Below are 7,906 nucleotides of genomic sequence, written 5' to 3'. Positions count from 1 at the left end.
GGTCATTTGTCCTATTGAAAAACAAACGATAGTCCCACTAAGCGCAAACCAGATGGGATAGCGTATAGCTACAGAATAGTGTGGTAGCCATTGTACCTTGAATTCTAAATAAATCACAGACCATGTCACCAGCAAAGCACCCCCACACCATCACACCTAGTCCTCCATGCTTCATGGTGGGAACCAGACATGTGGAGATCATCCGTTCACCTACTCTGTGTCTCACAAAGAATGCATATACAATTTCATCCCGTGTCATGAGTCTTTGGCCAAACAGGCAGTCGACTACAGCAGGCAATTGTGCTAATTTGTGTCAATGTTTGTGAAATGAGATCCATGTGACACATTATGCTAGCTAAGCTTCCCTGCTAGTGCCTTGCCGGCTTCATCATTGGAACTTAAATGGATCCATTTAAGGTCTGAGTTCTCATACTATGTAGTTAGATGATTTCACCAACAATACTTGGTTTAGATAAATGGACTTGTTCTTATTTCGACATTATTTAACCAGTTAGGCCAGTTGAGAACAAGTTCTCATTTACAACTGCGACCTGGCCAAGATAAAGCAAAGCAGTGAGGCAAAAGCAACCACACAGATACACATGGGATAAACAAACGTACAGTCAATAATACAATAGAAAAATCTTTATACAGTGTATGCAAATGAAGTAAGGAAGTACGACAATAAATAGGCCAATAGTGACAAAGTAATTACAATTTAGCAATTTACACTGGAGTGATATATGTGCAGATGAGGATGTGCAAGTTGAAATACTGGTGTGCAAAAGACCAGATAAACAAAAACAAACATGGAGATGAGGTAGGTAGTTGGTTGGATGGGCTATTTACAGATGGGCTGTGTACAGCTGCAGCGATCGGTAAGCTGCTCTGATTGCCGATGCTTATAGTTAGTGAGGGAGACATAAGTCTCCAATTTCAGTGACTTTTGCAATTCGTTCCAGTCATTGGCAGCAGAGAACTGGAAGGAAAGGTGGCCAAAGGAGGTGTTGGTTTTGGGGCTGACCAGTGAAATATACCTGCTGGAGCGCGTGCTAGGGTTTGGTGTTGCTATGGTGACCAGTGAGTTGAGATAAGGCGGAGCTGTACCTAGCAAAGACTTATAGATGACCTGGAGCCAGTGGGTTTGGCGACGAATATGTAGCGAGGACCAGCCAACAAGAGCATACAGGTAGCAGTGGTTGGTAGTATATGGGCCTTTGGTGACAAAACGGATGGCACTGTGATAGCAAATTGGATGCAGTCTGAGTAGAGTGTTGGAGGCTATTTTGTAAATGACATCACTGAAGTCAAGGATCGGTAGGATAGTCAGTTTTACGAGGGTGTTTGGCAACATGAGTGAAGGAGGCTTTATTGATGTTCTGTTGTCTGTTTGGGAATATCTTTGTTTATTGATAGTTTAAACCGTTCCAGGCATTGTAAAGATCAAAGTACACTGAATCCACTTTTTAAGACGCTGTGGATCGATTAATGCACTTGCAGGAAGAATGAGCTATAGGTTAAAAATCTATTGACGCTCATGTGAATCAATATGGGAAACAACAACAAAAATCTATACATTTAAGCTAGAAATATCAGGTTTTTGCATGGGCTGCTTAATCCACTTTATCTGCCTGCCCATGTCGCCCTTCCGCATCTGGTGTACGGGGCCGAGCTACAGCTGAGTTTGTCAGACCATGTGACATAACTGAACTCCATCTTCTCACGAAAGCGTCTGTGGCGTCTGAACGGTTTGGCCTACAAACTATTATGACCGCTATGGAAAGGGGAGACTCACAAACATGGTTCCGTTTTGCTCTACGACCCCAACAAGTTTCACGTACTCATCTGAAGGTAACCCATACAAACTAATGGAAGTATGGAGGTAGTTGTGCCAACATACATAAAGGGTTAAATATGTGCCATCACCAAGATAATGGATAGACTACAAAACTTCTCCATTAATGAAAAGGTGTTATTCAATGTGTTTCTGTGGGCTATGGTAGCAAAGGCAAAATTCAATATTTTATCAAAACATTGCGATAAAATGTTGATAGCTAAAAGTGTCCCAAAGATTCATGCAGCTAATTGATCATGGTTGAACCTTTAAAACAATTCCTTAAAACTTCTTATGGACGAGGTCCCTGTGGCGGGGTCAAATCAGCGGAAATTTTAGAGCGCCACCTATTGTTTTCGATAAAACTCAAACTTTCATTAAAACACACATACAAGGTATTGAATTAAAGCTACACTCGTTGTGAATCTAGCCACCAAGTCAGATTTGTAAAATGCTTTATTTATTTATTTATTTATTATCTGATAGCATGCAACACCCCGAATACCAGACCGTCAACAAAACAACAGATTTTGCGGTAGCCGGCGCGGAAATAAAATATAAAACATACATTACCTTTGACGAGCTTCTTTCTTGGAACTCCTATATGTCACATAAACATCACAATTGGGTCTTTTTCCCGATTAAATCCGTCATTGTATACCCAAAATGTGATTTGCTGAAGACCGGTCTGATCCAGAAAAATGCCCCTTTACAAGACGCAACGTCACTTTTTAAAATTACAAAAGTTGCCTATATACTTTTACAAATCACTTCAAATTACTTTTCTAAACCAACTTTAGGTATTAATAAACGTTAATAATCTATTAAATTGATCACGGGGCGATCTGTATTCGATAGCAGCAAGTCTTGAAATCATACTCCATGTTTTCACTTTCATAACATCCTGTGGTGAGCCCCAAGAAAGGAAGAGCCTACACGTCACCAAACCAAGGATAAAGCAGCCCCAAAATGACAGCACTGGCGACATCGTGTGGAAGCTGTAGGCGTTTACAGGGGATCCCCATGTATTTTTTTCAGCCTTAGACAATACATTGACTGGCGGATGGATATTATTTTTGTGTTTTTTGTGAACAGTTTTTCGAAGGATTTTGACTCCTAAACACGTTATGTTACAGACACGATTTAACCAGTTTTAGAGACTTCAGAGTGTTTTCTATACACACACACTTATCATATGCATATACTATATTCCTGGCATGAGCAGCAGGACGCTGAAATGTAGCGCGATTTTTAACAAAAAGCTGCGAAAATTCGCAGCCTCCTTAAGAGGTTTTATGTTAGCTTAGTACTCTCCCTAAGGCTCAGACTGAGGTTGATGAATAAGTCTGGACAGGCAGTTAACCCACTGTTCCTAGGCCGTCGTTGAAAATAAGAATTTGTTGTTGACTTACCTAGTTAAAGGTAAAATAAAAAAATAAAATTCAGCCGCAACAGCATTAATGAGGTCAGAAACTGATGTTGATTGATTAGGCCTGGCTCGCAGTCGGCGTTCCAATTCATCCCAAAGGTGTTTGATAGGGTTGAGGTCACGGCTCTTCGCAGGCCCATCAAATTATTCCACACCAAACTGTTTTTGTATGGACCTTGCGTTGTGCACAGGGGCATTGTCATGCTGAAACGGCAAAGGGCCTTCCCCCAAACTGTTGCCACAGTTGGAACCACAGAATTGTCTAGAATGTTACTGTACGCTATAGCGTTAAGATTTCCATTCACTGGAACAAAGCGGTCTTGCCCAAGCCACCAAAAACAGCCCCAGACCATTATTCCTCCACCAAACTTTAGTTGGCACTATGTAAATCCAAATCAAATCTAATTGTATTTGTCACATACACATGGTTAGCAGATGTTAATGCGAGTGTAGCGAAATGCTTGTGCTTCTAGTTCCGACAATGCAGTAATAACCAACAAGTAATCTAGTTGCTTCTGCGGCATTTGAGCAGGATGCCACACTTGCTGAGGAATGGGGGCCGGTTGCTTCTGCTGCTGAGACATGGCAGTCGGTTGTTTCTGCTGCATTCAAGCTGGACTCCACACTTGCAAAGGCATGGCGGTCGGTTGCATCTGCCGCCGAGTCTCAGTGGCCGGTTGCTTTTGTTGCTGGGGCATTTAAACCAGATGTCACACTTGTTGGGGAATAGGGGCCCGTTGATTCTGCTGCTGCGGCATTTGAGCCAGATGCCACAGTTGCTGGGGATTTGGAGCTTTATACCACACTCGCGGAGGTTGCTTAGGTTGCTTTTGCGTCAGAGCTGGATGCCACACTTGCTGAGGCTTCTGTGGCATGCAACTGGTTGCTTCTGGTGCTGAGGCATGGCAGTCAGTTGCTTCTGCGGCATTTGAGCACGATGCCACACTTGCTGAGGAATGGGGGCCAGTTGCTTCTGCTGCTGGCTGAATTTGGGCTGGATGCCTCACTTGCTAAGGCTTCTGTTGCATGGCAGTTGGTTGCTTCAGCTGCTGAGGCACAGCAGCTGGTTGCTTCACCGAAGATATCTGCGCTAGCCACCACACTTGCTGAGACATTGTAGCTGGTTGCTTCTGCCGAGGCGTGCATGGGAGCCGGTTCCTTTTGTGTGCTGGGACACAAGAGACAGTTTAGTTTCTTTAACTAGGCAAGTCAGTTAAGAACAAATTCTTATTTACAGTGACCGGCTACTTGTAAAGCCCACCGGTCAAACCCTCCCCTAACCCGGACGACGCTGGGGCAATTGCGCGCTGCCCTATGGGACTCCCGATCACAGCCATTTGTGATACAGCCCTGATTGAACCCGGGTCTGTAGCGACGCCTCTAGCGCTGCGATGCAGTGCCTTAGACCGCTGCACCACTCGGGAGGGGAGGCCTTCTTGCTGGGGCATAGGAGCCGATTCCTTTTGTTGCTTTAGAATAGGAGCTGGTGTCTTTTTATATCGATAAGTACCTAGGAACCAAGATAATTCAGCATAGTAAAATGCCATCATTTAATAAGTTATTGGCACTATAAAGTGTTATTTTAACTGAATTATTTTGTGCTATACAAACACACCTTTGGGTGGAGGATAGCAGGTTCTCTCTCCAATTAACAGGCAACAAATCCAAGAAATATTAAAAATGTTTTTTATCCTAGTCAGTTAAAACACAGCTACCTGTAAAACCTGGAAGAGAAGAGGAAACCAACCACAGCGCGTAGTGAACATGGCTGAGGTGCACCCATGACCAGCTCTGAAAACAGATTGCATAGCGGAGAAGGTACGGTGGGATTCGAAATGGTCGGTAATCTGTTTGCTGACTTGGCTTTCAAAGACCTTAGATAGGCAGGGTAGGATAGATTTAGGTCTGTAGCAATTTGGGTCTAGAGGATCGTGGACCAATTCAATGGTTTTATAGAGGGAAATCTAACTATCCATTGCCCTGGGTGAGCTTAATCAAGAGCACTTTTTAATGCAGGCTAATGAAGTTCCTGCCAGGGGCTTTTGCAGGTGCAACCTCAGTGGTCCGGTAGAAATGTGTTGTGCAAAAAGGTTGCACACACATTGAGATCGTGTCCAAAAATTCCATACTGTGACAAATTAAATGAAGTTGTCTGTTGACGTATGCTAGACAAGAGATTGTCCAAAAGCAAAGTGCAACTTCTTGTAGAAAATTCAATGCATATACAATTTCATTCATGTTCATGAGTCTGGCCAAACAGAGTCAACTACAACAGGCAAATATGTCAAGTCCAAAAGTCCTGGGTGACATCTTATGCTAGCTAAACTGTCATGTTAGTGCCTACCAGCTTCCTCTTTGGAACTTAATGGATCCATTTAAGGGCCTAATTCTCATACTACGCAGTTCGATTATTAATTGGTAAAGAAAAATGTGCATGTTTAAAGACAGTCTATACAGAATACATTTGTTAATTGATCGGTTAAACCGTGCCAGGCATTGTAGAAATCAAATACACCGAATCCATTCCATAGGAGCCTGTGGTACAATAAATGGACTAGGAGGAATGGGCTACAGGTGAAGAGTATTGAGGCAGTCAAAGAAAAAGGCCCATCAAAATCCAGTTGAAGCTAGAACATTTTTAATGGGCTGCGTCTCAATCCACTGCATCCGCCTGTCGCCCTTACGCATCTGCGGTGGACAGGGGCCGAGCTACGGTGGTGTTGGTCAGACACCCCAAAAATGCAGTCTCAAAAACATCTATAGCGTCAGAACGGTTTGGCCTACAAACTGACCATTATGGGAAATTGACTCCCGAACATAGTTACATTTCCCTCTATGACCCCACAATTGTAAGACAGGTAACCCATACAAACAGAAGTATGGAGGTAGATGTGCCAACAGGGGTTGAAGCATCCAAAATAACATTTGAGTCAACTAGATATGGAAGACTCCTAAACTGATTTGACCCTTTGCTATTTGTGGTATGGGCTATAGTATAAGGCCAAATGCAAGTTTGAAACTAAATGGTCACTCAATTCTAGTAGCTAAATGAGCCATGGTCTGACCATCTAAAAACCATTCCCTATATGTTAGCTTACTGAGGTTGAAGACAGTCTCACTGTATACAATGCATGCCTACATCTAAAGTATGAACATATGAAGAATGTCTGACAACTCACCCCTTGACAAATGTAGACCCAAGCTTTTATTTTGACACACCAGTTAGCAAAAGGTAAAAGACTAGAAACATCCAAAGAATTAACTGGGGCAGGCATTTTACGACAGACTGCACACCACCTGTTTCAAGTAGCAAGCAATGGACATGAGAACAGCATTAATTTCACAGAGACATTTTGAAAGGAGCACTGTTCATGGTACTTCCTCACGCTAGAGTAGCAAGAAAGCAACCAGATACTTCCTGGTCAAACAAAAGCAGAAAGAAAATGCAGTGTCAGCAACAACAGAATGTTAAGTAACAAATGTCAAAAACAATTCTCACCATTAGCTTCTAGAGGGATGAATCCATACATTTTCCTGTTGAAAGATATATGGTTAGTACAAAGGACTTCAAATTCAGAGAGAACAATTCAGAGCAGGGTTTAAGTGAACCATTACCTTGCAGGACCTTCACTAGTGATGGATATACGCTTGGGTGCACCAGTACGAAACAAAAACTGTCCTTGTAGCATTTCCACTGTCAACAGCATATCGTCCCTAGGAGTGTAGCGGGTTAGGGAGAATACAGTCCTGCCATTCCCGTAGTGCGATTTGGAACTGTAGGAATAGATTGGGATGACACCCGACTGTTTCAACGATGCTGGCCTGAGTGCTACTAGAGGCACCATCATCAGTGCTTTCGTAGTGATTCTGCTGAGACATTGGGGCCAGTTGCTTCTGGGGCATTTGAGCTACATGCCATAATTGCTGAGGCATGGGGGTCAGTTGGTGCTGTGGCATGGCAGTGTGTTGCTTCCGCTGCTGGGACATTTGAGCTGGATACCACACTTGCTGGGGTACGGCGGTGGTCGGTGCTCCTGCGGTAGAGGCGTTGAGGCCGGTTGCTTCTGTGCTGGGGAAATTCAGCTGGATGCCATACTTGCTGATGCGTATGCGGCATGGCGGTCACCGCAGCGACTTGCTTCTGGACCATTTTAGCTGGATACCACACGTCGTGAGGCTGCTGGGGCATAGGGGCCGGTTGCTTCTGTGCCCGATGCCACACTTGCTGAAGCATGGCAGAGGTTTGTTATGCTGCTGGGGCACTTGAGCGGATTGCCACAGTTGTGGTGGATTGGCGGTCAGTTCGTTCTGCGGTAGATGCATAGTGAATGGTTGCTTCTGCTCCTGGAGAAATTGATCTGGATGCCACAATTGCTGAGGTGGCTGGGGCATGGCGGTCGGTTTTCAATTTGCTGCTGAGGTTTCAGTAGCTGGTTGCTTTTGCTGCTGAGGCATTTGAGCTGGATGCCATACTTGCGGGGGCATGGTGGCCTGTTGCTTCTGTGGTTGAGGCATTGGGGCCCAGTTGTTTCTGCTGCTGGGGCATTTGAGCTGGATGCCACTCTTGCTGGGGCATGGCGGTCGGTTGCTTCTGTGGTAGAGGCATGGAGGCCAGATGCTCTCTGGGGCATTTGAGCTGGATA

The sequence above is a fragment of the Oncorhynchus kisutch genome, unplaced genomic scaffold, assembly GCF_002021735.2.
Source record: "Oncorhynchus kisutch isolate 150728-3 unplaced genomic scaffold, Okis_V2 scaffold2100, whole genome shotgun sequence".
NCBI lineage: Eukaryota > Metazoa > Chordata > Actinopteri > Salmoniformes > Salmonidae > Oncorhynchus > Oncorhynchus kisutch.
This window is presented reverse-complemented; position numbering follows the sequence as displayed.